Source organism: Mus musculus, chromosome 7, assembly GCF_000001635.26.
Source record: "Mus musculus strain C57BL/6J chromosome 7, GRCm38.p6 C57BL/6J".
Classification (NCBI taxonomy): Eukaryota; Metazoa; Chordata; class Mammalia; order Rodentia; family Muridae; genus Mus; species Mus musculus.
The window spans coordinates 132,359,387-132,387,349 of record NC_000073.6 but is presented as its reverse complement, the minus strand read 5'-3'; the positions used below and the strand labels follow the sequence as shown (position 1 = coordinate 132,387,349).

At 47.5% G+C, this 27,963-nt stretch overlaps 1 long non-coding RNA gene across 11 annotated transcripts; it reads left to right on the top strand.

The window, feature by feature from the left end:
- Positions 1-765: 765 nt before the first annotated feature.
- On the top strand, positions 766-26,989 carry Gm34908. Of its 11 annotated transcripts, XR_869998.1 has the most exons (7): positions 798-1,214; positions 3,642-3,700; positions 4,854-5,676; positions 8,597-8,651; positions 10,151-10,263; positions 18,534-18,662; positions 25,608-26,989. It is a non-coding gene; the product is annotated as a predicted gene, 34908 (long non-coding RNA). The 11 variants fall into 11 exon arrangements; XR_870002.1 differs by lacking the exons at positions 18,534-18,662; positions 25,608-26,989 and having other exon boundaries at positions 766-812; positions 914-1,214; positions 10,151-13,024; XR_870001.1 differs by lacking the exon at positions 18,534-18,662.
- Positions 26,990-27,963: the final 974 nt, after the last annotated feature.

The following is a 27,963-nucleotide window of genomic DNA, read 5'->3' as shown; positions in this document are numbered from 1 at the left end:
GCCTCCTGTCTGCTGCATCTTGTGCAGTCCGGACCCCACAGATTTCCCAGGTCTCAGCTGGAATATCCTCACTTAGGACGGCCCTTTGGGCCATGTTAATTGTGCAACTGTTTTGTGTGTTTGCTAAACCTCCCCTAGAGACCACACCTCTAAAACAACCCAAAACAGCCTCTGTGCTAGGAGCAGGAGGTAACCAGGGGCCTGGGCTGTGGTCCAGTTATCAGTTAGAAGCAGCTTGATCAATGTCTGGATAGGGGGGTTGACCAGATGGGGGTGGGGAGGTTGCCTTGATTGTGCGATTTGATGTGGAAGACCCCACCTAAATGTGGTGGTATCTGCTGTTAAGTTCTAGACATGGAAGAAGGAAAACTTTGCTTTTTTTGGCTTGCTTGATATTTAGTCTTGCTGATTGCAAGGGTCTCTTCAACCATCTAAATCAGCAAAGTCTTCAAGAGGTAAGAAGGCAGTTTGGTTCAACACAACTCAGAAGCTGGTGTTGGTTCAAACTTCAAGAGTCTAACCTTACATAGTTTATTTTTGGCTTATTTAAACACAGTAAAACTTGTTGAAAAAGGTTTTCTGATGACACTTAACTCAATCCCATGTGCACAACAGAGCCTAAGACAGGACCACGTAAAATGTCTTGTAAAGTACGGGTGACAACTTCCATAAAGATAGGTATTACAGATTAACTGAAGAGACAGGCTCAAGATAAACTATGATAAGGCTCTGAGGGAGGGTCCCGCGTGGTTTGTTCAAAGGTCAGCAGGCTACTAACCCTGTCAGTTTCCAGCCACCGGGACAGAAAACAGGTTATACAGCTCTCTCTCTTTGAAAAGACTAGCCTGTGTGTTATAACATTTCTGCGTCTAGTTCTTATCTGCAAACGCAAGGATCTGCTTGCTTCCTACAGCTGGTGATTTTATTGTCCCAGTGGCTACTGCTGATTCCTTCCCTGATATTAGAACGAGCTTCTTCAGGCTTCCAACGTGGACTGAAGATCAGCAGCTCCCCAGGAGTCCTCCAGGCCTTTGAGACTACCTTGAGACTAAGAAGGCACCCACCCAGCCTTTTGGGCTGAGCTATTAATGGATCTCAGCCTCTTTCTTTGTTGTGAGATAGCCACCCTTGGAGTAGCCCGACCTCATCCTCTAAGCCAGTGGAATACCACCCGTCCAATTGTCCAATTCATCTCCTTCTATCAGTTCTGCAAGGTTGTGAGTAAGACCGGGGGTGGGGGTGGGGGGGAGCGGGGAGGGGAGAACAATCCACAAGGCATAGAAATCACAGCACTGGAAGTGTAGTACTGATGGTGGGGAGAACGAAGGAGAGACAGAGCAGCCAGACCCAGTCTGCTCAGTGATTCAGCAAGCAGCGGCCATCTGTTTGCCTTCACAGCTGTGGAGAGCTGTGAGCAGGGGACAAATAAACTAAGGCAGGCCGCTGAGGCAGGGGGACAACCTGCCACCACTTGCTCCTTCCATGGCCGAGCTGTCTGGCCAGGATCAGGCTTGGTCAGCCCTTTCCAGGGATCTTGCTGGTGTCCTGACTGCCTCCACCTGCCATGGGAAGTACCCTTCAAAAAAGAACAAGCCTGCTTCCCTCATCCCTTGCTGCAATCTGGTCATAGCTCCCTGTTGCTGGCTGCAAACATCCAAGCCCATTAGTCTGACTCCACAGGTGCCATAGGGATTTAGCTCAATTGTCTTCCTGGGCTCCATGTTCCTCAACCCTCCTCCCTCCCCCGCCCCCAGCTGTCCTGGCTCAGGGCTCCCTGCCATTCTTGAAGATCCCTAAACACATGAGACTCTCACACTGCCCATGCTATTTGCATATGTCACCTCTTGTCCCTAGTGGTCCCCAATGCCTTTCCTTGCCTTCCTCTTGAAATCTCTACTCTCCCCCCTTGGGACTCAAGTTAAAGATTATCTGCCACAGACAGACTCCCTCACCAGCCTGCACACTTCCTGGGCTGAGGGCATTTGCCTACCTGCCTGTGTGTCCCTTCAGTTGTACAGGTGACAGCCCTCACCACACAGACTGTCATGGTCTATTTCCTCCCATGCGCCTTCCTAGAAAAGGACCCAAATGAAGCCACTGTGCAGACAGCATAGAATCTTTCTCAGCAGAGAATGGGAGGGGTAGAGGGCTTTCTCTGGCCCCTGCTTCCATTTGCCTGCAGTATGTGGTCTGAAGTTCGGGGGGCCCACTTGTTGACAACAGTTTATAGAGGCCCCTGGCTCCCCCGAGAGGGAAGGCCAGGCTATTCAGAGCATAATTTATTTCCTTTATGGTCTGCCACCCAAGGAGAGCCACCTATTCTCTTCACTCAAAAGGACAGATCAGTCTGCAGTTCTTTGCCAGAGCAGTGTGCTGACAGTTAAGAAACAGGGCCATCAGAGGGACCGCCAAACAGCAAGGACATGAAAGATACTCGGCCGAGAATCCGTTTGCATACATCCCAGCTGTAATTTTTCCCCCTTGGGGGAATGGGATGTAACAAGTCTGACAGGCGTTCAATAACTGAGGTAGAAAGAAAAAAAAATAACAAGCTGCTGGGCCTTCAGAAGCAACACTTTCTGGGCAAAAAGGATGTGATAGCAACTCAGTGAGATAAAAGGCACGGAACTTGGAGCTGCACCGGGATTCGGGATGAAGACAGTGCCCAGAATGTGGCTCTGACTACATCTTAAGAAACACGACCACAGGCTGCTGTGGGGCCAGCCATGATTTCCTGGGAGAGAGGAGCTCTCAACATAGGTGTGTGTGTGTGTGTGTGTAGTTAACCAGAGAGTTTCTTAGTGGAGTGGACTGTTTGTGTTTTGTGTTCTGAGTGTGAATGTTCCTACGAGTGCTGTATGCAATCTGAGTGCATGTATAGACTTTGTGTGGAGGTTGCATCAGCTTGCTATAATCGGGATAATGCTGCATAACAAACCTCTTCAAACCTCAGCAGCTTAAAACAGTCTTTAGAGGCAGCTCCACTTAGGAAAGCTATCTTAGGTATTCCTGCTCTGTTAGGAACTCATTTGTTTGGTGGGAGAAATTTCTGAACAGTCCTACACTCAGGTTGTGGAATGACTATGTGCAATGCATTCACCCAGGTTTATAGTGAGAACTCAAAGGAAAAAGATATCAAAAGTGCATCTTAAAGCCACATGTGGTGGCATATACTTTAATCCCAGATAGATCTCTGTGAGTTCGAGGCCAGCCTGGTCTACCTAGAGTTCTAAGACAGCTAGGGCTACTTAGAGATGAGAAGGAGGAGGATGGGGAAGAGAAGGAGGAGGAAAAGGAGAGGGAGGAAGAGGAGGAGGAAGAAGAGGAGGAGGAGGAGGAGGAAGAAGTGGTAATTATGGCTTAATGACTAAATCGGTGTGAATGAGGAAAGCAGAGTTGTAGACAAATCAGTTGTTGATGACAAAGGGGCTGTCTTTCTTTCTTTCTTTTTTTTTTTTCACTTCAGATGTTTCCATTTTATTTTGAGTTCAAGGTCATTTATGTACAAGTTACTTGAAACGATATGAAACACAGACATTAGTATGGCATTATCTGACTCAAGAAGCCCAAAAGAGGGGGCTACATTCAAATTAGAAAGAGCATTGTATAGAAAAATCATTGTCTGTCTGTCTTTCTTAAAGGGACCAAACAACTGAAGGGAAACAGCTTGTACTAGGACAACAGAACAGGTGCCTTGAGGGTAAGACGTCACCCACCAAAGGCTCTAGATTGTAAAAATAAGAATGTACTTAAAAGAACAGAGCCGGGCCTGAGGATATCATTGGTATAAAAGTTTTCTGCACTAGAGCAACTACCTAGAGACATATCTTCTCGAATTCCTCCAATAAGACACACAGAGGTCGCTCCAGGGGTGGTTCATTGTGAGCTGGCACGGGAACTCGGTATCAACCACCCGAGGCTGGCTCTAAAGACATGCACTGTATACGAGTCACGGAGGCTTGCACTAAGATTCCAGAAAGCCACCAAGGCCAACTCATGTGCAGCAGGGTCTGATGCTAACCAAGGAAGCCCCAAGCAGCCATTGTGTGAAGCTGTAAAGGTAAAATCCTCAGTTGTAATGGAGACCTAAGGGTATTGGAAATGTCGAAAATACGGGCTGTTTTGCCAAGGAAAGCTACAGGTACCCCAAGGGGAACTGGCCCAGTAGAGAGACTATATGCCCCAGAGGAACTAGGGGCTGGAGGAATGAGGCTGACAAACAAACAAACAAACAAACAAACAAATAAAGAACTGGACAAGCAAGCAAACAAGTCTGAATACAAAGGAGAAGGAGGAAGTCAGCTCTGAGAGTTGGCATTTTCCTTTCTCTACTTCCTGGTCAGAGCAGTTGTGAACAGGTGGTCACATGTTCTTGCCACCCAGCTAACATTGCTCCTGACACTGTATCTTCTCTAAGATGATGGACAACATCCTCAAACTGTGATGCAAAATCACAGACCCGGTAGTTTAAATCAGAAATGTTGGCTGGAGAGATGGCTCAGTGGTTAAGAACACCGACTGCTCTTCCAGAGGTCCCTAGTTCAATTCCCAGCAACCACATGGTGACTCACAGACATCTGTAATGGGATTTGGTGCCTTCTTCTGGTCTATCTGAAGACAGCTACAGTGCACCCATAGAAATAAAATAAATACATCTTAAATCAGAAATGTTTCCCATAGGTTTATGTATTTGAACACTTGGTCTCTAGTTGAAGGTACTGTCTGGGGAGGTTATGCAACATAACCTTCTAAAGGTGACTTCTTGCTGGAAGAAGTGTAACACTGGGGGGCAGCCTTGCTGATTTATAGCCTTGCCCTGATTCCTGTTCATTCTCTCTGCTTCCCATGTACAGATGGAACTGTGGGTAGCCAGCTTCCTGCCCCTGTTGCCATGCCCTCTTTGCCATTTAAACTAGTGCTCTGGATCCCTAGGCCAGAGCAAACTCAGGTAAACTTATTTTGGCCATGGAATTTTATCACAGCAACAGAAAGAGACCCTTTCTTCTTTATGTTGCTTCTTTTCGTACAGCAATGAGAAAAAAAAATAACAATACAGTTGGAGGAGAACACTGTACGCAGCATGACACCATCCAGTGAAGGAAAACTATAACTTCAAAGGACATGAGAATTCTAGGTTTGCGTGCAGGCTGCCATGTGTCTTGATGTATGTAGAACAGCTCAGTATGTACATCTTAGCATCCTGTTCGACAATGAATACATTCACAGATTAGAATCATAAAACTGCTTGAGTAAGATGCTGGGTAAGAGTCAAAGGGGGAAAAAATCCCTAGGGCTGCAGGTACTGCTACTGTGTGAATTTGGTGCACCATTCGGATATCTACTATGATACAGAAACTGTAAACCAGGCCAAGCTACTTTGTAAACTCACTACCTAAGTCTGTAATGTTTTCTCCTTCGCTAGCTTGTGAGAAGAGGATGGAAACAACCCAGACCAGGAGGGAGAACTTTCGAAGTGAGTCTAGCCATGTGGCTTTTGAAGACAGAGAAGAAGCAGAGGTGAAAATGAGAGTTGAGGGGATGTTCCCCAGGCAGACTTCACTGAAATCATCTTCATTGGCTAGAAGAAAATTTGAGAGTGCCCCCTAAACCCTTTCCCCAGGGAGGACCAGAAATAAGCCCATTGATCAATGAGTTTCAGACATAAGACTCTAGAAGGTAAGTTCTCTCTCTCTCCCATCCTGTTGCTGCGAGAGCACCCTGTGGGAGCACCCTGTGGGGGCACCCTGTAGGAGAACTCACACAAAGGGAGCACCCTGTGGGAGCACCCTGTGGGAGCACCCTGTGGGAGCACCCTGTGGGGGCACCCTGTAGGAGAACTCACACAAAGGGAGCACCCTGTGGGAGCACCCTGTAGGAGAACCCTTGAAATCACACAAAGGGAGCACCCTGTGGGAGCACCCTATGAGATCACGCTATGGGAGCACATCACAGGATCACATTAGACTGTTGTTCCTCATCGCTGTGCTATGATGGAGCCAAACGTCTCCTGTTAGTTACACTTGCTGTTGTGTCTTGTTGATTTTCATTAGATGAATTTTTAATTTTTATGACAGGATTGGGAAATTTTCAAAGCAGTCTCTAAAAGGCAGGCTCCAAGTGTGCCATGCATTTGGTTAAAAACTTAAGGCTTCCAGATGGTTCACTGCAAGTCTAAAAGAGGAAGTGGGAGGTGGGTTTCTCTGGTCTGAGGGAAGAGCCTTCAATGGAGTGCCAGGACTCTTGGGTCACATACTGCCTGGGGACCACCTCAGTGGCAGGCATGAGGTAAGGCTCTGGGGCTCTAGGGAAGACTGAAACAGGCTGTGGAATGCTGTGGCCAATCCAGGCTGCCATAATAAGGTACCATTCTTGTAAGCATTCCACCTCTGAGAGAAAAGATACCCTGGCAGTCAAGAGCCCAGAAATATCACTAAGTCACACAGCCCAGAGAATGTCACTTAGAGATTTATCAGGAAAGACACAAAGAGTGCCTGGCCCCACTTGGGGGAAAAGCAACGAAGAACTAAGCAGGAAGCAGACTTTATGTAGGGTTTCTTTGGTGGGTGGGGGAGTAGGGTGGAGCTTTCCAGTGTGGCCTGCAATTGGTGGGATTTTGTGGCCTGATCTTGGGGTAAGGTCTGGGATTGGTGGGATTCTGTGGTCTGATATTAGTCTTTTGTTTTTCTCTGTAGGGTAGAACTTGGTCACCAGCCTCTTGAGGGACTGGAAACAGCAGTCAGTATAGTCTGGGGACAGGGCCTGGCCACTTGCACCAAGAGGAGCTTACAATAAGCTATATAGTTTATAAGGAATGTGTTTCTCACAGTTCTAGACTGAGATTCCAAAGCGAGGGAGCTAGGAAGGTGAAGTCAGACTGCCGAGTCATCCCATTGGACTCACCATCAGAGAGTGAAGGTGGGGAGCCCCGTGGAGTTCCTTTTATAAAGGTTTTCATTCATTCTGGGAGAGGCCCACCCTCAGTCCCTGACCACCTCTGAATGTTATCCCTTGAAAGCAAGGATGGTATCCTGTGCAAAGCCTCAGATAGCCTGCTGAATCCTTACTCTCAAGGCGATGATGACTAACACTGATCTGGGTACCACAGCCCATCCTTAACATCAATGTTTGCCCTTAGAGAGCTCAACTCTGAAACTGATGAACAGTGAAGGGACCCATAACTGCAGTCAGCAGGTGACAGGAGAGGCCATGTGGGACCCCACTAAGGTTGAGGGGGACAGGTGGGGAGGATGTACCTGTCCAGCCACAGTGGGAATGATGCCTCCTACCTGTCAGGTTGCCCGGAGTGGGACCAACTCAGCACAGCCTTACTAAAGATGAAGATGAATCCCAGGTTGGTTCCTTGGCTGTCTCTGAAGCTGGAGTTGACCTCAGATCATCAAGTCCTCCCCTGTCTCCTTCCTTCTTGGCTTGGTCTTGAGTCTGGATGACCTGCAGGCCTACTTCAGCCCCTCCAGAGGCTAAGCTCACTGCCAGCCCTCACATCTTACATCCTTGTCATCCCTCCTTCAGGAAAACCTGGGCAGTACCCCAGGGACTGAAGGCAGAGCACACAGGGATGTTGAGATCCAGAACCACTTCCTTCCTGCCCTCATCCCCTTCTTCCTGTTGTCCACAGAGTCCAGCATTTCCAAGTAGTCTTGCCATAAGGCCCATAGTGAGACCCTTACTAGGAAGAGCAATCTGGGAATGAAATCCTTTAAGATCAGAGGGCCAGGAGTGTCCTGAACCTGAAGGGATTCTCCTTACTCACCTGCTGGCTTACCCAGGGATACTCCGTGTGCTATGCACTCTTGACCTTGACAGCTGGGTGTTGGCAACATGGGATGCTGAGCTGGGAATGTTGCACAGGGCGCATGTGCTGAGCTGTCAAGGACCGCAAGAAGGAGTAGAGGCAGCGCAGTGGACACTGGAGGGGAGGTAGAGACGGTTCCAGTGAGGATAGGGTGACCTCGGGGGGAGGGGGGGGGGACAGAGCACTGTCTGTAATCCTGTATCACGGACAAAGGTTTGTTTCCCAAAGTCAAAACCTCATAGGTAGGATCAGTGCCCCCCCATAAAAGGGACTTTAGCGTACTTTCCTCTCCCCATAGGAGGAGTCAGCTGTATGCTGCCTGGAAAGGGTCCCTCACTAGAGCCTGACCCCACTGGGCCCCTGACCTCCATAAGAGATCCATCTTGTAGCTTTTTAGTCATCTAGCCTATGATAATTTGCTGTAGATGTGTGGTTGTTCCTCCTGGAGAGCCAGCTGGAACCAGCTGAGGGTAGGGTAGGAAACGGTCAGATTTTGAGAATTGCTTGTCCAATATATATTTTTAACTAGGAAGGGGATAATAATTCTTCAAGTGGAAGAGAGTGGACAGGATTAGAGTTGGCAACTGACCTGGGTGTGAGAGGCAGCCTTTCCTGAACCAGGTGACTCAGAGGATTTGAAACAGCAGAGATCTGTGCTTGCCTCAACCCCCACCGCACAGTCTTCCACTTCCAGTTCCACTTTACCTTTCAGGGGGAAAGAGGATTAAAATACTTGTGAAGTGACATGGCTCAGGTTTTAACCATTTTCCCAATCTATTACAGATGGCAACCCACGCTGATGTGATGAATAGCATTTGCAGCAATTTGTCTTTCCCAGGTACGTTAACCTGGTTTTCCTGGAAGCAGCAGCTCCCTCTGCACATGAATATTTCCTTGGTTTGAACTGCACATAATGAAGTTGCACAATTACAATCACACATAAAGCTGGCATAAATAGGTTTGGGCTAACACATGGGACACTGGATAGAGGGGGACAAAAGTGGACAGGTGCAGAGCACGGCCCTTGCTGACAGCATATGGATACTGGCTCCATCAGAGAATCCAGTCTATTGAACAGGAGGAGAGAGTTGGGTTTGTGGTTATGCTGCGAGGTAGAAGCTAGCAAAGAGAGGCTCTACAGCGTCTTTGAGGGAAGGATTGTACTGTGTTTGCATTTGCTGAGAAGCAAAGAGAACGACAGGGGCTTGAATATAGACAGTTTATTGATCAGGAAATTTGGGTAGGGTTGGGCAGGAAGTAAAGAAAGCCCGTCTAAGGTATGCTCACAGTAACTGCAAATATGAGTAACTGGAGTTTTAGCAGGCTGGGACTTTGGGAAGAGAATACTGCACGGGGCTGGCCATGATCTTGTTCACAGGAGGGGAAACTGGAGCAATCGTTCAACAATTCCCATCCACCCGTGATCGAGTGCTCTCATGGGAGCAACGGCTGTGAATCCAGGAGCCAGATGGCAGCCTGAGTCAGCTCTCAGTTGAGCAATGGGAACATTGGGCATCTCTCTATCAGTCTTTAGGTGCAGTGTCTGGGGATGCAAGATATTTTTAGGGTCAGTGAACATGATTTTATTGATTTATTTTTCCAGAGAAATAATGATTTTCAGGTTTGAGAAAATGATTTAATATAGAGTTAATATTCTTATGTTTATAATAATGTAGTCATAAAATACAATTTTTGTTTGTTTACTTACCATGGTGTGCCTTAGTGAGGTTGGCTTCAACAAGATTCCAAAGACTAGGAGATTTAAACAACAGAAATGTACTTATCACAATTCTGGGGCCAAGGTGCTGGGTAACTTGGTTCCTGGACTCAGGCTGTAAGGAAGCCTCCTTGGGGCTCTACCTCATGTTGCTCTTCCTGAGTGCTCTCTTGGGATGGCATGCCCTTCTTGTCGGATTTCTTCTTCTTCTTCTTCTTCTTCTTCTTCTTCTTCTTCTTCTTCTTCTTCTTCTTCTTCTTCTTCTTCTTCTTCTTCTTCTTCTTCGTCTCCGTCTCCTCCTCCTCCTCCTCCTTCTTCTTCTTTTTCTTCTTCTTTTTCTTTTTCTTCTTCTTTTTTCGAGACAGGGTTTCTCTGTATAGCCCTGGCTATCCTGGAACTTACTTTGTAAACCAGGCTGACCTCGAACTCAGAAATCAGCCTGCCTCTGCCTCCCGAGTGCTGGGATTAAAGGCGTGCGCCACCACACCTGGCTGGCTTTTATTTTTTTTATAATGTGGCCAATCCTACCAAATGAGGACTCAACTCTCACAATCTTATCATCAAATGTGAACTATCTCCTGAAGCCATAGCTCTAATTATAACCATACTATGGGTTACAGCTTCGTCCCAGGACATCCGGGGAAACACGCTTTTGTCTGCACCATGAAGCGAAGGGTCCAATATTATCCTGCCTGTAGTCCTCGTTGGGGGTCCTGACCGCAGAAATCAGTAGGTATGGACGTGGATGGGACAGGAGGCTGTCACTGTGGCAGAGGCAATGTTTGATGGATAGAAATGATAGTGGGAAAACACAGTGTGGATACAGAGGACAGTGAACATGAGAGGAGCCTTGGATAGTGAGACGTGAGGGAGCCAAATGTCCTAGGAGTTCAACAATGGCACAAGGATCTGCAATGAAGTCGTGTAAGCCACTGGGCTGAGAAGATTGAAAGCCATGTGTGTTAACTTGTGTTGGAGGTGACATGGCTTCAGATTAGAGATACAAGTTGCCTCTGAAATTAATTGGCTGAAAATCTCATGGTAGACTGCACTGAGATGCTCAGAATTCACACTTAAATGTAGGAAGTCAGAGAGCTTTTCCTTTTTGAGAAGTGTCTCATTAGCCGAGGACCTTCCAACAGCCATAGCTTCAGAAAGCTTCTCCACAGCAGCCCTGCCACAATGGGAGATCTGCCACTTCCAGATCACAACGGAGTGAGGTCGATGTGGGAAGGTGCGGCGCGGTCTTGAGTGACAAAGGGAATGTGACCATATAGCAAGTGGGCTGAGCACATACTAAGATGGCCAGGGGTGGGTGGTGGAGAGGAACAGCAACCTCCAACTAAAACCATCCCTGGAATACCAGAAAGAAACCAAGCTATAGGCAACACACTGAGGAACATGGTGTGAGCAAGACCAGCCAGCGCCTTCTCCTTTCTCCAATATCAGTCCCCTCCTGGTCATCAGGGATTGCCTGAAATTCTTCCACCAGACAGGTAGAACACAGTCCTAATGTTCACACTGGGTCGTCCAGGCTGGTTTACAAAGGGGAGCAGGCATCAGACTGCTGACAGATAGGTTCCTTTCTTAGTCGGTAAGATAAAATATTAAATAGCTGTCTGCCCTCCCCCAAGTCAATGCATAGATTAAATATAATTTCAATCAAAAGATGTTTTAAAATCAATGTGCTTTGAAGTCTCATGTGAAAAACAGGACTTGGCAGGAATTTCAAAGAATACTCTCAGAATGAAGCGCTACAAGGTGAGGAATAGGGAGAGAGGAGGGCGGGGGGATGAAAGGACCCCCAAAGCTTAGTGTAAAAAATAAGCTGTTGAAACCTCAGCATTAGCTCCTCCCAGAGAGGGGCAGGAGGGGGTAGCCCAGGGGCCTGCAATACCAGCACACAGCTGGATCCACTTTCCATAGCAGTATTAAGGAAACTGTGTTGGATGACAAGGTAACCATTGAGTATCGATTAGGTTAGGAGGCTGGAGAGAAGCTTACTGCTCTTTTAGGGGACCTGAATGTGGCTCCCAATACCTGCATCATATTACTCATAACCACACGTGACACGAGTTCCAGGGTCTCCAAGGCCATCTTTTGGCCTCTGTAAGCAAGTGCACTCAAATGGTGCACACAAATCCACACAGGCAGGCACACACATACATACACATAAATAAAAATCTTTAAAAAATGATAAAATTGGATCTGCATAACACCGCATGCCCAATAAACTCCAGATGGATTAAAACATGAAATATGGAAAAGTATTTTTTTAGTTAAACTAATGGGGTGGAAACCAGAGTCATCCATCAGTTCTGTGTGGGAATCACTCAACTTACAAGTAACAGAGGCAACATCAGGAGAGGCTGAGTTGGGTGTAGAAAGTCTACAAGGCTCCAGAATGATGACAGCCAAGGGAATTCAGTAGAGGGCATTCTGGGGGAATATTCATACTACAATGGAAGGTAACAAGATTTTAAAAATATAACTGACAAATAATTCATACTGTGACAGCTAAAGAGTTGCAGTGTTTTTAAGCACTCCAACTGCAACGGTTGCAAAGTAAAGACTATGGTAGAAGCCAACCATGAGAGAAGATTGTTCTTCTTGGTAGTAATTGCGGCAATTAAGCTTGGGCTATCACTCTGTACTATCCATTGGATCATTTACTGTTTGACCTTGAACCCCCAGCCCTTGCCAGGTTAAGGTGAAAAGAGCAGAGTCACTGAAGCCAGTGGCATTGTTACCAGGGATGATGTGTCTGAATAAAATCATGATACAGAGCGAGAACCATAAACATCCATCCAGTCTAACCAATCCCTTCTTTCCCCACATGAAACTGGGTGCTAAGAAGACTCAAATGGAGGCAAAGCTCACATCTGCAAAAATGTGCGTTAACATTAGAATAGTGAGTTTGATAGTGGAACAGAATAGAGAGAAAAGCAAATGACCTTAACGTTCCAAGAGAAGGAGATCTATCAGTTACAGAGTAACTTCTCTACTCAAGCAAACACAGAGAAAGGATTAGTTGCTGTGTTAGGGCTAAGGCTTAAGTGCCTTGGAGGGGGGAACCTGTGTGCATGGGTTACACTTACATATGTGTACATTTGAGGGGCACTCATCCTTCTGTGTCTATGTGGAGGCCACAGGTCAACCTTGGGGATTTTCCTCCATTGCTCCCCTCCTTCCTTTTGAGGCAGAGTCTCTCACTAAGTTTGAGAGCTTCATTTTCCACTAGACTGACTGGCCAGTGAGCTCTAGAGATCCATCCTCCTCTGCTTCCCAGTGCTGGGGTTTCACATACACACTGCCATGCCAAACTTTTATGTGAGTGCTGGGATCCAAACTTAGGTCCTCATATTTATAGCAGTTGCTTTACCCACCGAGCCATCTCCAAGTCCAGAGAAATCTCTTATGAATCAATGAATGAATCAATAAATGAATGAATGAATGAATCAATCAATCGTTCTCTCTCCCCCTCCCTCCTTCCTCCCCTCCCTTCTTTTTCCTCTTCCTTCTCCCGTTCCTTTTTAAATCTCTCCCTCTCCCTTCCCCACTTCCATCCCAACAACAATATGACACATGCATGGAGCCCGTAGACTCAGGCGGCTACGAATTTCCCACAATACCCCCCATTCAGCAAGACTAGAGCTAGGCAGGCGCTTGGGGGGTGGGGGGGACGGGACTGGGAGGAGTCAGGATCTTCTTACATTTTCCAAACACACTCCTGCATTAGGTAAGAATCCAAAGAATGAAACATTAGCAGAACAACCTACATATTTAGGAAACGTGTGCATACTAGCTGCAGCTACACTGCCAGTGAACCCAAGTACTATTTTGGGTATGTCTGAGAAAAAGAAAAAATCCCCCTCCTGGTGAAAATACATCACATTTTCAGCAAAACCACAAATCTCAACACTCTGGGCATCTGTATCCTGGTCTAACAGGAGAGCTTGTGTTTCCCAGATCTTTCTATCCATTCATTCCTTCTAGGGCTGCTGCCGTGGGGGGTGGAGTTTCCATGTGCAGCCACAGTGATGGGCTCCCTGCTCCCTGTGCTATGCCTTCCCCTTGTGGCTGACCACTGCCAGTGGGTGTGTTCTCAGGCCACGTTCAGGCCCCTGCTCCTTCTTCACTTCATCCAGTTTTTGACTCTTCATGGAGGATGGGGGTTTGGTGGGAGGAGCAGGCTCCCCAGGCAGGCTGTTATTTCCTAGTCAGCCTGTGTTTCTTCTTGTGCAGTCTTTCCCTCCCGTGTTTCAGAGCAGCAGCTGGGGCTACTTGGGGGGGGGGGGCAGAGTAAGTCTGGGGAGTCTCTAAGTGGGCCTTATTCTATTCTGTTCCTCCGGGGTCACCATGTCAGGTAGCTGCCTATCAGTTTCTTCTATTTTGATGCTTTTCTCTCCGGGTACCAATGCCCCTCCGCCTTGTCAGACCTCCTCTAGGGGCCTCTCTCCTCAGAGTTCATCACTGAGGCTCGCAGAAGTATCAGCCTGCGTTTGTTGACTCTCGTTCAGTTCATGCTTCCTGGGCTGTGGCCCCCAGATAGTTCAATAGGGGTCAGCCAGAGATTGCTTCTGTGTTCCAGATTTTTCTGTGAAAGATGAGGGTCTGTTTCTGTTCAGGGGACAGTAGGGCAAAGTGGCTTTTTGTCTCTTACTAGTCTAATAGGTGTCCTGTTGGTAAGCCAGTCGGGAGAACATATGGGGTTCTCACTGGGGAACAATAGAGATGGGAAGACGATCCGAGCAAATCTGAAATCACCAGCTCACCCTGGTCTTAACAAAGACAGATTTCACAAAGCTTGTCCGAGCTGGGCTTGTTTTCCACGTGCCAAGATGATGAGTCAGTCAGGGAATGTCTTCTGACTGTGTTTGGGGGTTAACGGTAAGGCTGTCATAGGCCTGGGGTTCAGGCAGAGAAGACGGATCGGTGCCGTGTTTCTGCCACTCCCTGCCCTGTAGCCTGTGTCTCTGTTGCGTTTCTGACAGTACAGTCCAGGCTGATAAATTCATCTCAGATCCCGAGGATGCCCCAGCATGTCTCTTCCAGAGAAATGAACTTTAATTTATTTAAATTTAATGGAAAAGCATATGGAGGAGAACGGAAAGCTAATTTAAAATAGTGCTCAAAGCAATCAATATGTTAACGGATTCCTTCAACTTTCTATGCTTGGCTGCAGAAAAAAAGAAACCACACCAAAGAAGAAAAAAAAATCCTTTAAAATGTAAGCTGATCCCGGCACCTCCCTCCTTTTATGTTATGAAAATGCTGGTTTTGATGTTTGGAGCTAGCTCATGGAGAGCTTAAGTCGAGCAGTCTTGTAAACATTAAAATATGTTCTGGGAATCACGGATCATCTTATGGTATCAGAAACGGGACTGGAGGTGACTTTAGTCAAAAGGTCTGTTCTGGCATGGCATAGCAGGCAAAGCATCCCACGCTGGAGGAAACTAGTGTGTCCTTTCTGCACTGGAGTTTCCTCATCCCCAAAGAGGGTATCCCTACCCTTTCATACTCTTGTGAGAAGCCAAGCGGTATGGGGACAGAGATTGCTCTACAAATTGGCAAGTTTGCAATTGCATTCCCAGGATGTCAGCTGGGGACATCTGACTCCCAGGTAGCCATTGTCTCTTTGAGAGTTAAGGGCATAGTTTTCTTACTGCATCCTTTAGAGGAGACAGCCTGTGGAGCATGGTCCCTAAGGGCTTGTTGGGTTCAGCTAAGCGGATCTGAGGAGACCAAGGTTGATATATCCTTGTTCCCAGCTGTCTGTGCATAAGCCACAGTGTGGGATGTGCTGCCATATCTCCAATCTCTGTTTGGCCTCAGCCTCCTCTTTCTCCATCTTCTGGAGAGGCTGTGTGGTGTGGTACAAAGGACAGAGCCTTGCAGCCAAGGACTTGAGTTTGACATCTGCCTCTGGCATGCTTCCTGGCTCCTGGAATTCCCTCCCACTCATGTCTGGAGTCCTCTGTGATGTGTCCTCTTTGGGACTGGAGTGAAGAGACATGGCAACGCAATGTAAGAGTAGCTACTGAGCTTCCTAAAGTCCAGAGCAACTGCATCTCAAGGAAGCTCATATCCCAGCATCCAGGACTAGGCTGGCCTTGGTTTCTAGGGTTAGGGACAGACTGGGAGAGTGGCTGGGAGTTATTTAATTTCTTTGATTCCTTGTAGATTAAAAACTGAACGGAAAAAAATCAGGCATGTCTGCAAGTCTTTGTGTGTAAATCACTATTTACTTTTCAAATTGGAATGCCAAAAATGTAGAGTATCTTTTTTTTTTTTGAGACAGGTTCTTATGTAGCCCAGGATAGCTTCATACACTCTATGTAGCTATGTAGCATACCTCTGATTCTCTTGTCTTCACTTCATGAATGCTGGGATTACACATACGTGACACCATATGCAAGTCTATGCTATTTTTTTTTTTACTAATTGCTCTAATTGCTGTGAAGAGATACCATGATCAAGACAACTATTCTAAGAGAAAGCACTTAATTGGGGTCTTGCTTACAGTTTCAGAGGATTAGTTCATTGTCATCATAGCTATAAGGGTGCTAGCATTCGGGCAGGCACTGTAGCACAGGCGGAGGACTATATTTTGATTTATAGACAGAGACTGACTCTGGGATTGCCATGGGTTTTTGAAACCTCAAAGCCCACCTCTAGTGACACTCTCCTTCCAACAAGATCATACCTCCTAATCCTTTTAATCCCTTCATACAGTGCCCAGGGGACTAAGCCTTCAGTGGCAACCATTCTCATTATACCCATGACAGCTGTGTTGGGGAGAGAGCCCAGAACCTGGTGCTTGATAGGCAGGCTCTCTATTGCCTACGATATATCCCTCAGCCACAAAGCAGTCTTTTAAAAAGAAAGTCTTCCCAGTGAGTGGCACCCTCTCTGGAACTTTGTTGAGTCTAAGACAAGGTCAACCGCTGCCATCTGAAATTTGGAAAGTGCTGGCGGACACCATTAGAATCCTAATCTCCAGTCTGTCTCAGCATTGACCTTTCAAGGGCTGGATTAAGATTCTGGGGTATCTCCCTACTCCACGCCAGGTGCACGGGCTCCTCATTTGCTTATATATTAAAAGGGAGCAGAAAGACTTCTGGAGCATTTCAGAATCTCATATGTAATCAAAATCTTCCTTATTGTTTTTTTCTCCTTAAAAAAAAAAAAAGGCATGTGTGGGCTATTGAGTTACCTCCTTGGCTTGTGTAATGGTGGGCGTCATTTCCATAATGTGTCCCTGACAGGGCTTCCCAGTCTGAGAGGGGAAAATTGAGACACACTGTCAGCAGCTTTCAGGTTCAGGATGGGTGCCTGCCAAGAATCTACAGGTCACCTTTGTGACATCTCCATATGGAGAGTATCCCGTGGGATTGGATATCCAGAGGGACCGAGATATCAGAGTCCCCGGAGGGATGGAGAGGAGCCTAGAAGTTGCTCCCTCTGGTACAAATAAATCCAGCCTCCCCAAGAGGCAGCCTCACATAGGGTCACACAGTAGTCTAAACAGGACCAAGATGTAGCATCATAGAAATACCAAAGGCCCCAAAGAAAACCCAGTCTTGTCTAACTGCAGACACACAGAGCTCTGTCACTCATGCAAAAACCCACAATAGCAAGAAGGTTTGAGCATGAGAGAGCAAGGGACACAGAAGTGTGGGATGCAGCTGGGTGCCCATGGTGGAGGCTCCCTATGGATTGATATGTGCTGTGCTGGGGGTGGGGGGGAGCAAAGAAGGCATGGAGCTTCATGTCTGTCATGCTGGGGACTAGGTGGTTTTGGAGTCACTCAGGCTTTGCCAGTTCCACTTCAAGCTCCACAGCAGAAGTGACGAATCACCCTCAGTCTCCTCCTTCCCCACCCCAGAGCAGGGAGTGCAAGCATTGCCCTACTGGGTCATTCCTGCAGTGCTGGATTCATGGCTTATCTCTGTTGTGTGCTGCGCAAAGCTCTCTTTTTCTTTTTATTCCTGTCATTAGTGTTGTCTTGATTAAACATTTTTTTTTTTTGCCTCTGTAAAGATCCAGTTAAAGGGGCTGGAGAGATGGCTCAGCAGTTAAGAGCACGGACTGCTCTTCCAGGGGTCCTGAGTTCAATTCCCAGCAACCACATGGTGGCTCACAACCATCTATAAAGGGGTCCGATGTCCTCTTCTGGTGTGTCTGCAGCTACAGTGTATTCATATACACGCCTAAATAAATAAATCTTTAAAAAAGGATCCAGTTAAAGAACTCCACCAGCTATTCTCAGGAAGAGATTTCCAGCCTTGTCCCCGTGGACTGTCCAGGCAGCTCTTTCTCATCAGACCCCAGACAGCCTGGGCTACTGCAGTGTGGGGTATGTGCACAGCATTTCCTTCATTGCTCTTCCCTCCTGAAGTGCCCTGTGGGCCAAGGGTGGCCTTCACAGAGGCTCTGCTTCTTTTGCAGGGAGGGCAATATCCAAGCAAGCATTCCCTGGTGGCTTGCATATAAAACAGTGCAGGGCACCGCTGAGACATATAATGTGGGAGCTATAAATGGGAGCCCAGCACTATTTTTAGAAACAGCATTCACAACTGAAATGTCGTGAAAGGTCTATAATTTTTCTTGGGCTGAGAAGAGAATGCAGCTCCATCAGTATTTGAGAACGTGTCTCAAGCTCGGGTTTGAGGTAACACTATTGCCTGGGCCCTCCCTTCTTTGGCCCAGGTCCCTGGGTGGGAGAATGTGATACCGACCCTGGAAGGTTAGCCTGGGTGGTCTGTGTGTTGGCTTCGTATATAGCAATTCTGGGTCAGGAGTACTGGGCATAGCTGAGGCTGTGGGTTGTGGCTGTGGCCAGCGTGTCTGGTGTAGGCTCCCACTCCTTGGGCTGGTAGGAAAAGTTTAATGTGCCCCAGGGACTAAGGGCAGTCTTGTCATGTAGGGAAGGAGCATTCAGTAAATGGCAGCACTGAACACTGACAGCAGGACCTCAGCCAGTTGTCCTTCTGTCCCTAGGTGTCCTCAGAGTCACCACTCTTCATTGGGCATTCATCTGCAACTGGCCCCAGACAGAGCACAGCTAAGCACACAGGGGCAGCAGGAATGAACACTGTCCATGAAGAATGGAGAACAGAGCTGGTCAAGGTAGAAAGCAGAGTTAAAATGTATTTTGGCTTGGAGGGGAATCCACCTGAGGGCCTGAGTGTGTGTGTGTGGGGGGGGGGGGAGGCACACTGGCTTTTAATTGCTCGGGACCTCTCTATCTGCTATATCCTCCCATATAAGTGACCTTGGCTATAAAATGGTTCGTTCTGATGGAACAGGTGTGGGTGGCCTTCCCAGAGCTGAGACTTGAGGAAAACAGGGCGTGTTTGTCACATTGCTGTGACAAAATACAGGACAAGAAGCAAACTTATGAGAGAAAGGGTTTATACTGGCTTACCAGTTCATCTTGACTGGTTCATCATCAGAATTACAGCTGGCTCAGATCCCATGGTCAGTGTTCAGTGCTGCCATTTACTGAGTGCCCGCCCAGGAGACAAGACAGCCTTTAATACTTGGGGGCACATTAAACTTTTCCTACCAGCCCAAGGAGTGGAGGCAACTCCAGACATCCTGGCCACAGGCACAACCCACAGCCTCAGCTATGACCCAGTACACCTAACCCAGAATTGCTAAAGCAAAGCCAACACACAGACCACCTAGGCTAACCCTCCAGGACCAGTATCTCATTGTCTCTCACAGGGACTTGGGCCATAGTAGAGGACCACATGATGGCAAGGGAGTCGTGGCAGAAGGAGCAGGGGACAGCTAGTCACATTCCATCCACAGTCAGGAAGAGGAGAGAGAGACGAATGCTTAGGCTTAGCTGACTTCTTCTCTTTATGCAGTCCAAGCCCAGGGAACCAGGCTGCCCGCCTTTAGGGTGGAATGGGCTTCCTACATCAATTAACCAATAAAGACACCCCTCACAGGCATGCCCTACCCTCTGAGGTAATTCCAGATTCTGTCAAGTTGACAGCACGAGCCATCATGCAGGCCTAGACCATCGTTCCATACCTGTCGATTGGCCCTCTTCATAGCTGACATCCAGGGATGACATTAAGTCCTGGATTTGGCTTTCTTTTTCTCAAACAGAAATAAAATTGTCACCAGACATTAATCTCAGCCATCAAGATTATAGACTGGCTGCTTAGACATTTGAGGTTTAACCCATATTAAAAAACATCCCAGGAAGCAAACGAGGTCTGTTCCAATGGTGATGGTTGTGAGGGAGTTATCTTAGTCAGATAGGCCCAAGACTGAGAAAGAAGGAACCAGGACAGAGGTGACAGGGCTGGGGTGAAAAGCCATGCCTGGCACAGGCTCTTAGCTTCTGAGGTTTGTGTCTGCCCGGGACAGTGCTGGAGGCACTGAGAAGCTCAAGAACAGTACACTGTGAACAGGGACCAGGTCGCTGGCCTTGCCCTCCCCAGTAACCTATCCCCACCCGATGCTGGAAGGAGACAGTAACTGGATCCTTCAAACAGGAAAACTTAAGGGGAGATGGGAGGGGGCAAGAGCCAGACATTGGTCCTAGCCAAGTGACTGGGTGCCTAGATGAAGTTTGCACATTCCACAGGCACTGTGGGTCTGTGGCTCACCTGAATAGAACTTGGGCTGGCTGCTGCGAGGGATAGCTTTGAGAACGTTTCTGCCTGTAGTAGTAGCCTCCGACTTGACAGAGGTCTCTTGCCGTCTTTCTGGGAGAAGGTGCCTGGCCTATGTTTGAGTGCTTAAAGGTGTGTATTTTAAGTATGTGTGTGTATACACACGCTTGTGTATGTGAGGGTGATTGTGTATGTTTGTATGAACACATGTGCAAGTGTGTAAGCACGTGTATGAACACTTCGCACACACAACCTGCTCCTTTTCATCAGTTTCTCAAAGTGAGGCCCCTGTTGGATTGCCCACCCTGGGTGGTAGCCCGTTCCTCGTTTCTTCCTGTTTCTTGTGGTTCAGTGGTTCTCAAGCTTCCTAATGCTGTGACCCTTTAATACAGTTCCTCATGTTACGGTGACCCCCCAACCATGAAACTATTTCATTGCTTCTCTATAACTATAATTTTGCTGCTGTTATGAATCACAATGTAAATATACGATATGCAGGGGTCTGATAATGTGACCCCTAAATGGGTTCACAGGTTCAGAACCACTGCCGAAGTTGGATATCTGTAGTGTCTTACCTCTGGTTGGCACATACTCAGAGATGACCAGCTGTTCAGCTCATACCCAGCCTCTCTTCTGTTCTGGAACAGCCAAAGACTGTGTGCGGCTGTTGAAAGTCTCCCTGCTCCCTCAGTTCCTTCTCTAAAATGTTCCTGCCTCTGTACCACCACAGTCCTTGGCCTCCTCTGACCAGGGATCTGCGTTTTCTGACTCCTTCAGGTGAGGAGTTGGTAATGAGAGGACACTTTGGTATTGTTACCTCTTTGCTAGGTGACTGTGAACAGATTACTCTCTGTCCTGGGCTAGAAATGGGGAAAGGAATTTGGTTCTTAGAGGCTATTTAGCAAATCCTCACAATACTAAAACAGAAGTTAGCTCTCTGCTTCTTCTAGCCCACAGGGATGAGTCTACTGTTCATTTCTGCCAGCTTTCAAGCATGTGTAAATCTTAACTGCTTTGAACAAACCAGTTGGCCTCTTTCATAGTAGCTGGGGGGTTTGGAAGAGTGATCAGCATAGGACATGAACTGGGCTCAAAAGTGGCTCCGCCTTGGACCAAATGGTGACTTGAATATTCCTCTCAGGGGATAATGATGTTGAATTTGAGGTACCCAGAGGTAGGTGGTCCTAACTGGAGACCGGCATAGAATGGGTGTCTCACTTCTCATTTCTGTTCTCACCATCTGCCCTTCTGTCACCCCCTCCCACTTACTTCCTGTGGTTTGGCTGATAAGCCTGAAAGGGGAAGACTCTTGTACTCTCAGTGACGATGGCTGAGGATGGCAGGTAGGCAATGATACCACGGTGCGGGGGACATTGACAGTTTTCCAAATGCCCCATATGGCTTGTCAAGCTATGTCAATAGAACCTCTGACTGGTGTGGGTAGATGAGAACATGCTGGAAAAATCCAGTCAGTCCACATCACAAGGAAAAGCTCAGTGGGTGGGACAGTGGGACCTCTGCCAAGACCCCAGGTCCATGAAGAAAGCTTTCCTAGTAACCTTGCTTGGGCCATTTTGCTAACCCTTGACCAGTATACCTACTGGGGCAGACTTGCAGGCTCTAACATGGAGGCCTCGTTCCTGAAATCAAAGTCGAGAGAGAGAGAGAGAGAGAGAGAGAGAGAGAGAGAGAGAGAGAGAGAGAGAGAAAGAGAGAGACAGACTTCTGGGTAGACAAATGTCCCAGTAACCTCTCGCTCCCTCACCTCTTCCTGCTTTGGCCATCCCCAGGCACTCCATAGCTCAGACGGGCCTTATTTACTGACAGCTGCATTTATCTGAGACTGCCAAGCCCCAGTCATTGGTGCCAGTGGCCTCCTGTGGATGACGACAAGTCCATAGTCATTTTCCAACCCCTCAGAGCCTCCGTCTCAACTGTGAGGTTTGACAATATTCACTTGGCAGGTTTATTGTGAGGGCTGAGCAAGACATGTGACCATGGCTCCACCATTGGGAGCCCCTTGCACTGTGTCCATTTGCACACTGGGCTGTAGAACACCCAAGAACTCGAGACCAAATTCATGATGTTGAAGGGATGCTTGCAGGATTTTTTTCCGGGGGAATAATTAGGGGTTCGTTCCTAGTAAGACATGATAGTTTCCCCACTTCCCATTTGGGAGACCAAGTAAGGGTCAAGGGTCACTGTGCTTGAATTACAGTCATCTGTTCAGGTTTGTCTCCTCAAGAAAGAGCCCCATCTCTCAGATTCCTCCTCCTAGCTGCCTGCTGGCTCCCTGTTCTTGCCTATTTCCTTTTCCCAGCTGCTGTCCATCTTGATTCCTCTTAGCCTCTCTCCTTGGCGTTACCTCTGATTTGCCTCTTCCCATCCAGTGTGGTCATCCTCAGCCCTGCCTGGCTCTACCGGAGATGAAAGCCCTGCCTGGCTCTACCGGAGATGAAAACCCTCCCTGAGGCTCTCCCACACCTTCCTGTCTGTCAGCAGGCTTCTAGCTCAGACCTAACTGCTTTCCTTTCAGAGCACTGAGACCTGACCCTGTGTTTAGTGAGGTCAGGGACAGGGACCATCTATTGACATCGTGTTCCCAGGCACTGCTGTGTGCTGATTCTTCACACCGATGAAAGAATGAGTGGTCTGGTGTTGTCTTATGATTTTGGCAAAGATCGTTTTACTTTTGATGCAAGAGGACCCCCTACATATCCACCTTCTAGGTGCTGTCGCCTCTGGCTTTGAACACAGGTTTAAAATAATGAACACTGTCCTTTGGATTCATGCTCTACCAACACGTGTGTTGAGTTTCTGGAACCCTGGTTGGGTCTAGTTTTCACGAAAAGTAAAACTTCTCAATTAAGTTGATACTGGAGATTACCGGGTCAAAGTCTGGGCTCTGGTAGCACCAAATATGCAGGCTCAGCCTCTTGTACCTTAAATGCCATTTAAATAGAAAAAGAATATAGAAAAGCAGAGAAAGGAGATCTATTCTACATGGCTACATTAGGTAACCAAACCAAAACAAAAAACCAATAAAGAGGCCCAGAAACAACCCAAGTCCATCTTAAGGGTCCTGACAGGAGTTATGTTGAAGTAGAAGGCAAGAAGTATGCATAGCTGAGCAGTTCCAGTCCAGGTACTGTTTGTAGCCATCACCGACCTATCATGTCTTTGTTCCAGTCCCTCCTGCAAAGTCGTCCAAAACATTATCAGAGCTGTTTGAAATCTCTTCCTGGGAACCAAGTTCCTACTGTGGTTGGCCCCAGGACCCAAGCCTTTCCCTTTTCCCAGTATGGGATTCTGGGCAAATTTTAGCTATAAATAATGTATATTACATATATTTATATAGTGTTATCTATTTATATAAAATAGATATAAGTAAATATATATTTAATTATGCACATGTGTGTGTCTTTGTGTGTGTGCATGCATGTGAGTATCAGAGGCACATCAGATTCTCAGAGCCGGAGTAGAGGAAGTTGCAAGCTACCTGGTGTAAATGCTGGGAGCTGAACTCGGAGAGCCCTCTGCAAGAGGAACTCACATTCTTATTCCTATCCACTGAGCCATCTCTGCAACTAATGCCCAAATTTAAATTCTTTGAGTCTGTTGTCTGATAGCCAAAGGGAGGGTACAAGTGTCTCTCTTTTTACCTCTTCTTCTGCCAGCATAGTTACATGATCAATTATTTGTTCATGTGGAAACAAAAATCCATACCAGCAATTTGGTTAAATTGAGTCTCCCCACGGCATTCTCTTCCCTCGGACCAGCTTCCAGACCTGGATAGCAAGCTTGAAGATTCCTGCAGAGTCCTCAGTCGCCTGGGCAAGGAGCAGGTGGCAGCGAGGCTTGGGCTAAGACAATGCTGTTTCCATATTTCAGATGATGCCATGCTCTGGGGAAAACTCTTTGAGCACACACTGTCTCTCTGCCAGCCCATTCAGCAGGTTAGTTTAGCTTAGTAATTAGCAATCACAATATGAGCTGGGCTAATTATCCCCAAAAGTCAAAAGAAAAACACAGATGTTTTTAAAGCTGCACCGTAGAGATTTTGCCTTTTCGATTGTAATAGTTTAGCATGCAAGATGAGTTAGATGCTGGCTTTTCAGAAGACTTAATTTCTAAGGTAGAGTGAGGGAAATCGTAGTGATTTTGTAAAGAACCATCTTGGACAGGGAGGATGAGTAAACACTTTCTGGGTTTTCAAAACCCAGAAAGAAGGAAAGCAAGCTAGATTGACTGAATCCGTGTCCAGAGGATTTAACTCCTGGGATTTGAGTTAAAACTTTCTCCTAATTGGAAACTTGCGGGAGGTTCTCTGGCACTGCAATGCCGAATGACAGGTATGTGCTCACACTTGCATGGCTGCCATGGCGGCACAGGGATCACCAGCAGAATGGATATGGGGGGTGGGGGGGGTGAGTGGCTCCCCTAGGCAGCCCTGAGAAGGATGGAGCAGCCCGCACTAAATCATTCCTGTGGCCACCTTGCTGACTCTTCACTTGAATTCTGCTATAGTCATAGAAATCATATAATCATATAATCCTCCATTGCCAGGAAGGCCCAGAGGGGCTGTGCAAGTCAGGGATCTGTAGAGGAGTAGTCTATATTGAATATATTAATACATAGCTTGAATATATATGCAAAGGATTTATCAGATTGGCTTACATATTATGGCGTGAGTGTCCAACCACAGCTGTCTTCACACCAGAAATTCTGAGAACGGCATCTCCTCACTCCACAACGATGGATGCCTTAGCTGTCCCAGTCTTGTACTGAAAGCATGGAAGAACCCTGCAGAGCCACTGGACTTCAGTCCATGTTGGAAGCTTGAAGAAGCTGAGTTCTAGTGTCAGGAAGAATGGCAATAGCTTAAAAAAAAAAAAAAAAGGAGCCACGGCAGCAGCAGCAGCAGCATGGTGGATGAATTTGAAAGCAAGGTTCAAACAAAACAGAATAGATGAACTTGCCCTCAATCATCTCCCCCTCACGTGTGTGTGTGTGTGTGTGTGTGTGTGTGTGTGTGTGAGAGAGAGAGAGAGAAAGAGAGAGAGAGTATGCATGAGCCTCTCTCTCTTTCCCCCTCTCCCTCTCCCCCCTCTTCACCTTCCCCCTCTGTGTGTGTGTGTGTGTGTGTGTGTGTAAGAGAGAGAGAGAGTATGCATGCGCCCCTCTCTCTCTCCCCCTCCTCCCTCTCCCCCCTCCTCCCTTTCCCCCTCTGTGTGTGTGTATGTGTGTGTGTGTGTGTGTGAGAGAGAGAGAGAGAGAGAGAGAGAGAGAGAGAGTATGCATGTGCCTCTCTCTCTCTCTCCCACTCTCCCTCTCCCCCCCTCCCCTTTCTCCTCTGTGTGTTTGTGTGTACAGGCGTGTGGAAGCCAGAGGCCATGTTATGTTGAATGTCTTTCTCAATCATTCTTCACTTTATTTTTAGGAACAGGTTCTCTCAATAATCCCGGATCTGACAAATCATCTATCCTGACTGGCAGACTGCAGAGATTCTCTCGTCTTCATCTTCTCAGCACTGGGATTATAAATAAGAATGTGTGACATCACCACATCTGGGTGTTTGCCTGAGTGATGAAAATTTGAACTTGGGTCCTTATGCTTGCTTGGCAAAACCTTTACCCACTAAGCCATCGCCCCATCCCTCTGGATTGTCTCATTTCTGTGAAGGCTTGGGTGGAGGTGTGCGTTTGAGCTGCAGGTCTTCTATGGACTCACTTGGGTTTGTGTACGGACTTTCCCCCCTTTCCTGGAGTTTCCTCAAGGACAAACTGAACATTGCATTAATCAGCCTTTCCCAAGTGTGTCCTGTGGAATTGTAGCTTGAAGAGACCCTAACAGATGCTACAAAAACCCCAAAGCATCCTGAAGGATGACACTTCTCTGGGGGCAGTGGGTCTTGAGCTGATGTCTTCTGCCACTCCTCTACCCCTACCATGGGGACACTTGGCAATCCTGGAGACAGTTTTTAGTTCTCACAAGGTGGAAAGGTGCTATGCTCATCAGTTGGGTAAAGTCCAGGAATCCTGCCAGCATCCTCCAGTGCCCACCCACCACAGTCATCCCCTCCCCCCGCCCCCGCCACTAGGACTTGGCTCATCCCAGTCACCAGCATTAAGGCTAAGGAACCTGCCCAAGATCTTAGGGCAGACTGGAATACTACAGACTGTGAGCCACCCTGCCTGAGCAGAGGAGGGGGCTTCACAGGCAGGAGAAAGCAGGAAAAGGCAGAACCAGGGTGGAAGCAGAGGGGACTGTTAGAAGTTAAGGCTGGCCTGTTGGTGGGTTGCTAGCATCTCTTTCCTGCTTCCTCAGAATATCTAATAGTCAGCTTGGCTTTGGTGTGGTGTGAAGATCTTAACATAATTGGCTCTATTTTGGTCTGGTCTGGGAGTTCAGTACAGGCACTGAGTAGAAACCAATGGCTTCTCACACATTTCCTTTAACAGAAGTGAGGTCGAACACTTTCTTCCAGTCTTTATGACCAGTTGCATCTGTTTCTTGTGAGTGCTCTTACGCAGTCTCTACCCACAACTACCTTCTTGTTCACTCAGTTCTCATTGTGTATTAAGGACAGTGACTGTGACGGGTTTTCTGCCCATCTATCATCGTGACAACAGACCTGTCATGAAGAGAGCTCAGGAAGAGTTCTTGATTTTGGCTCACAGACTCATGTTTCAGAGCCTCCAGTCTGTTGTCCTTGGCTTCATCAATTCAGGACCTGTAATGAGGCAGAACAGACAGAAAGCAGAAAGAGAGGGAGGAAGGGACAAGGGGGGAGACACACACACACACATACACAGAGAGAGAGAGAGAGACAGAGAGAGACACAGAGAGAGAGACAGAGACAGAGACAGAGACAGAGAGACAGAGACAGAAAGGCAGACAGAGACAAAGAGACAGAAAGACACACAGAGAACAGCCAGTAACCATCCCAGCAGGAATAAAGACATCCCAGAGACACCTGCAGGCCTCCTTCTGCTATGGAGACACTGGCCCTAAAGGAATTAGAATTCCTTCAGAAATCTCATGCTGGGAGAAGAAAAAGGTGGAAGGTAAGTGCCAGCCAGAGGAGGAATTTGTCTTGAGAAAGAAATTTCACACAAGCAGTGATGGGTCAGCAGTGGGCGGGACCACACCTGGACCAGGACTGCTTCCTTAAATACACCTGTTGCTTGTTTAAACCTAAACCATGTGTCAGGACCCAGAAGATGGGCCTGGGGTTCACCAGACCACTTTGTGTTCTTTTTCTTAATGTGGCCACAGGGATTCTGTCTCTTTACTCTGCTTTTCACTATTACTCCTCTTTAAATGAGTGCAGGTGGCCCAGCCTGTGGGGCTGTCAGAGCCCAGACTGGACTCTAAAGTCTTTGGTAGCAAGCTGACTGAGAAGTATACTTTTTGTGGAAACTGAACTCAACCAGGATCTCTGGAAAAGCAGCCAGTGCTCTTAACCAGTGAGCCATCTCACCAGCCTGGGGCCATTCATTCTTTAGTTGGTGTGAGCCTTTTGTGAAGCAGCAGGACTTGGGGGCAGGCATCTCTGCATCACTTTATCTCTTCTTTTTCCGAAGGCAGCCACACTGAACAAAACTCCTTTCTCTGCTTTGCACTATTCCTTGTTTCCATGGCTTATCAAGGATAGCCGGTTCTGTCTCACTTGTTGGGGGCTGCCAGGGCCCAGGCTCTGATCCCAACAACTCTGGCAACAGGACCAAGGACTAGATATAACCTTCAAAACTATGACCCTTGGTGACTTCCTCTGACCAGGCCCCGTGTTCTAT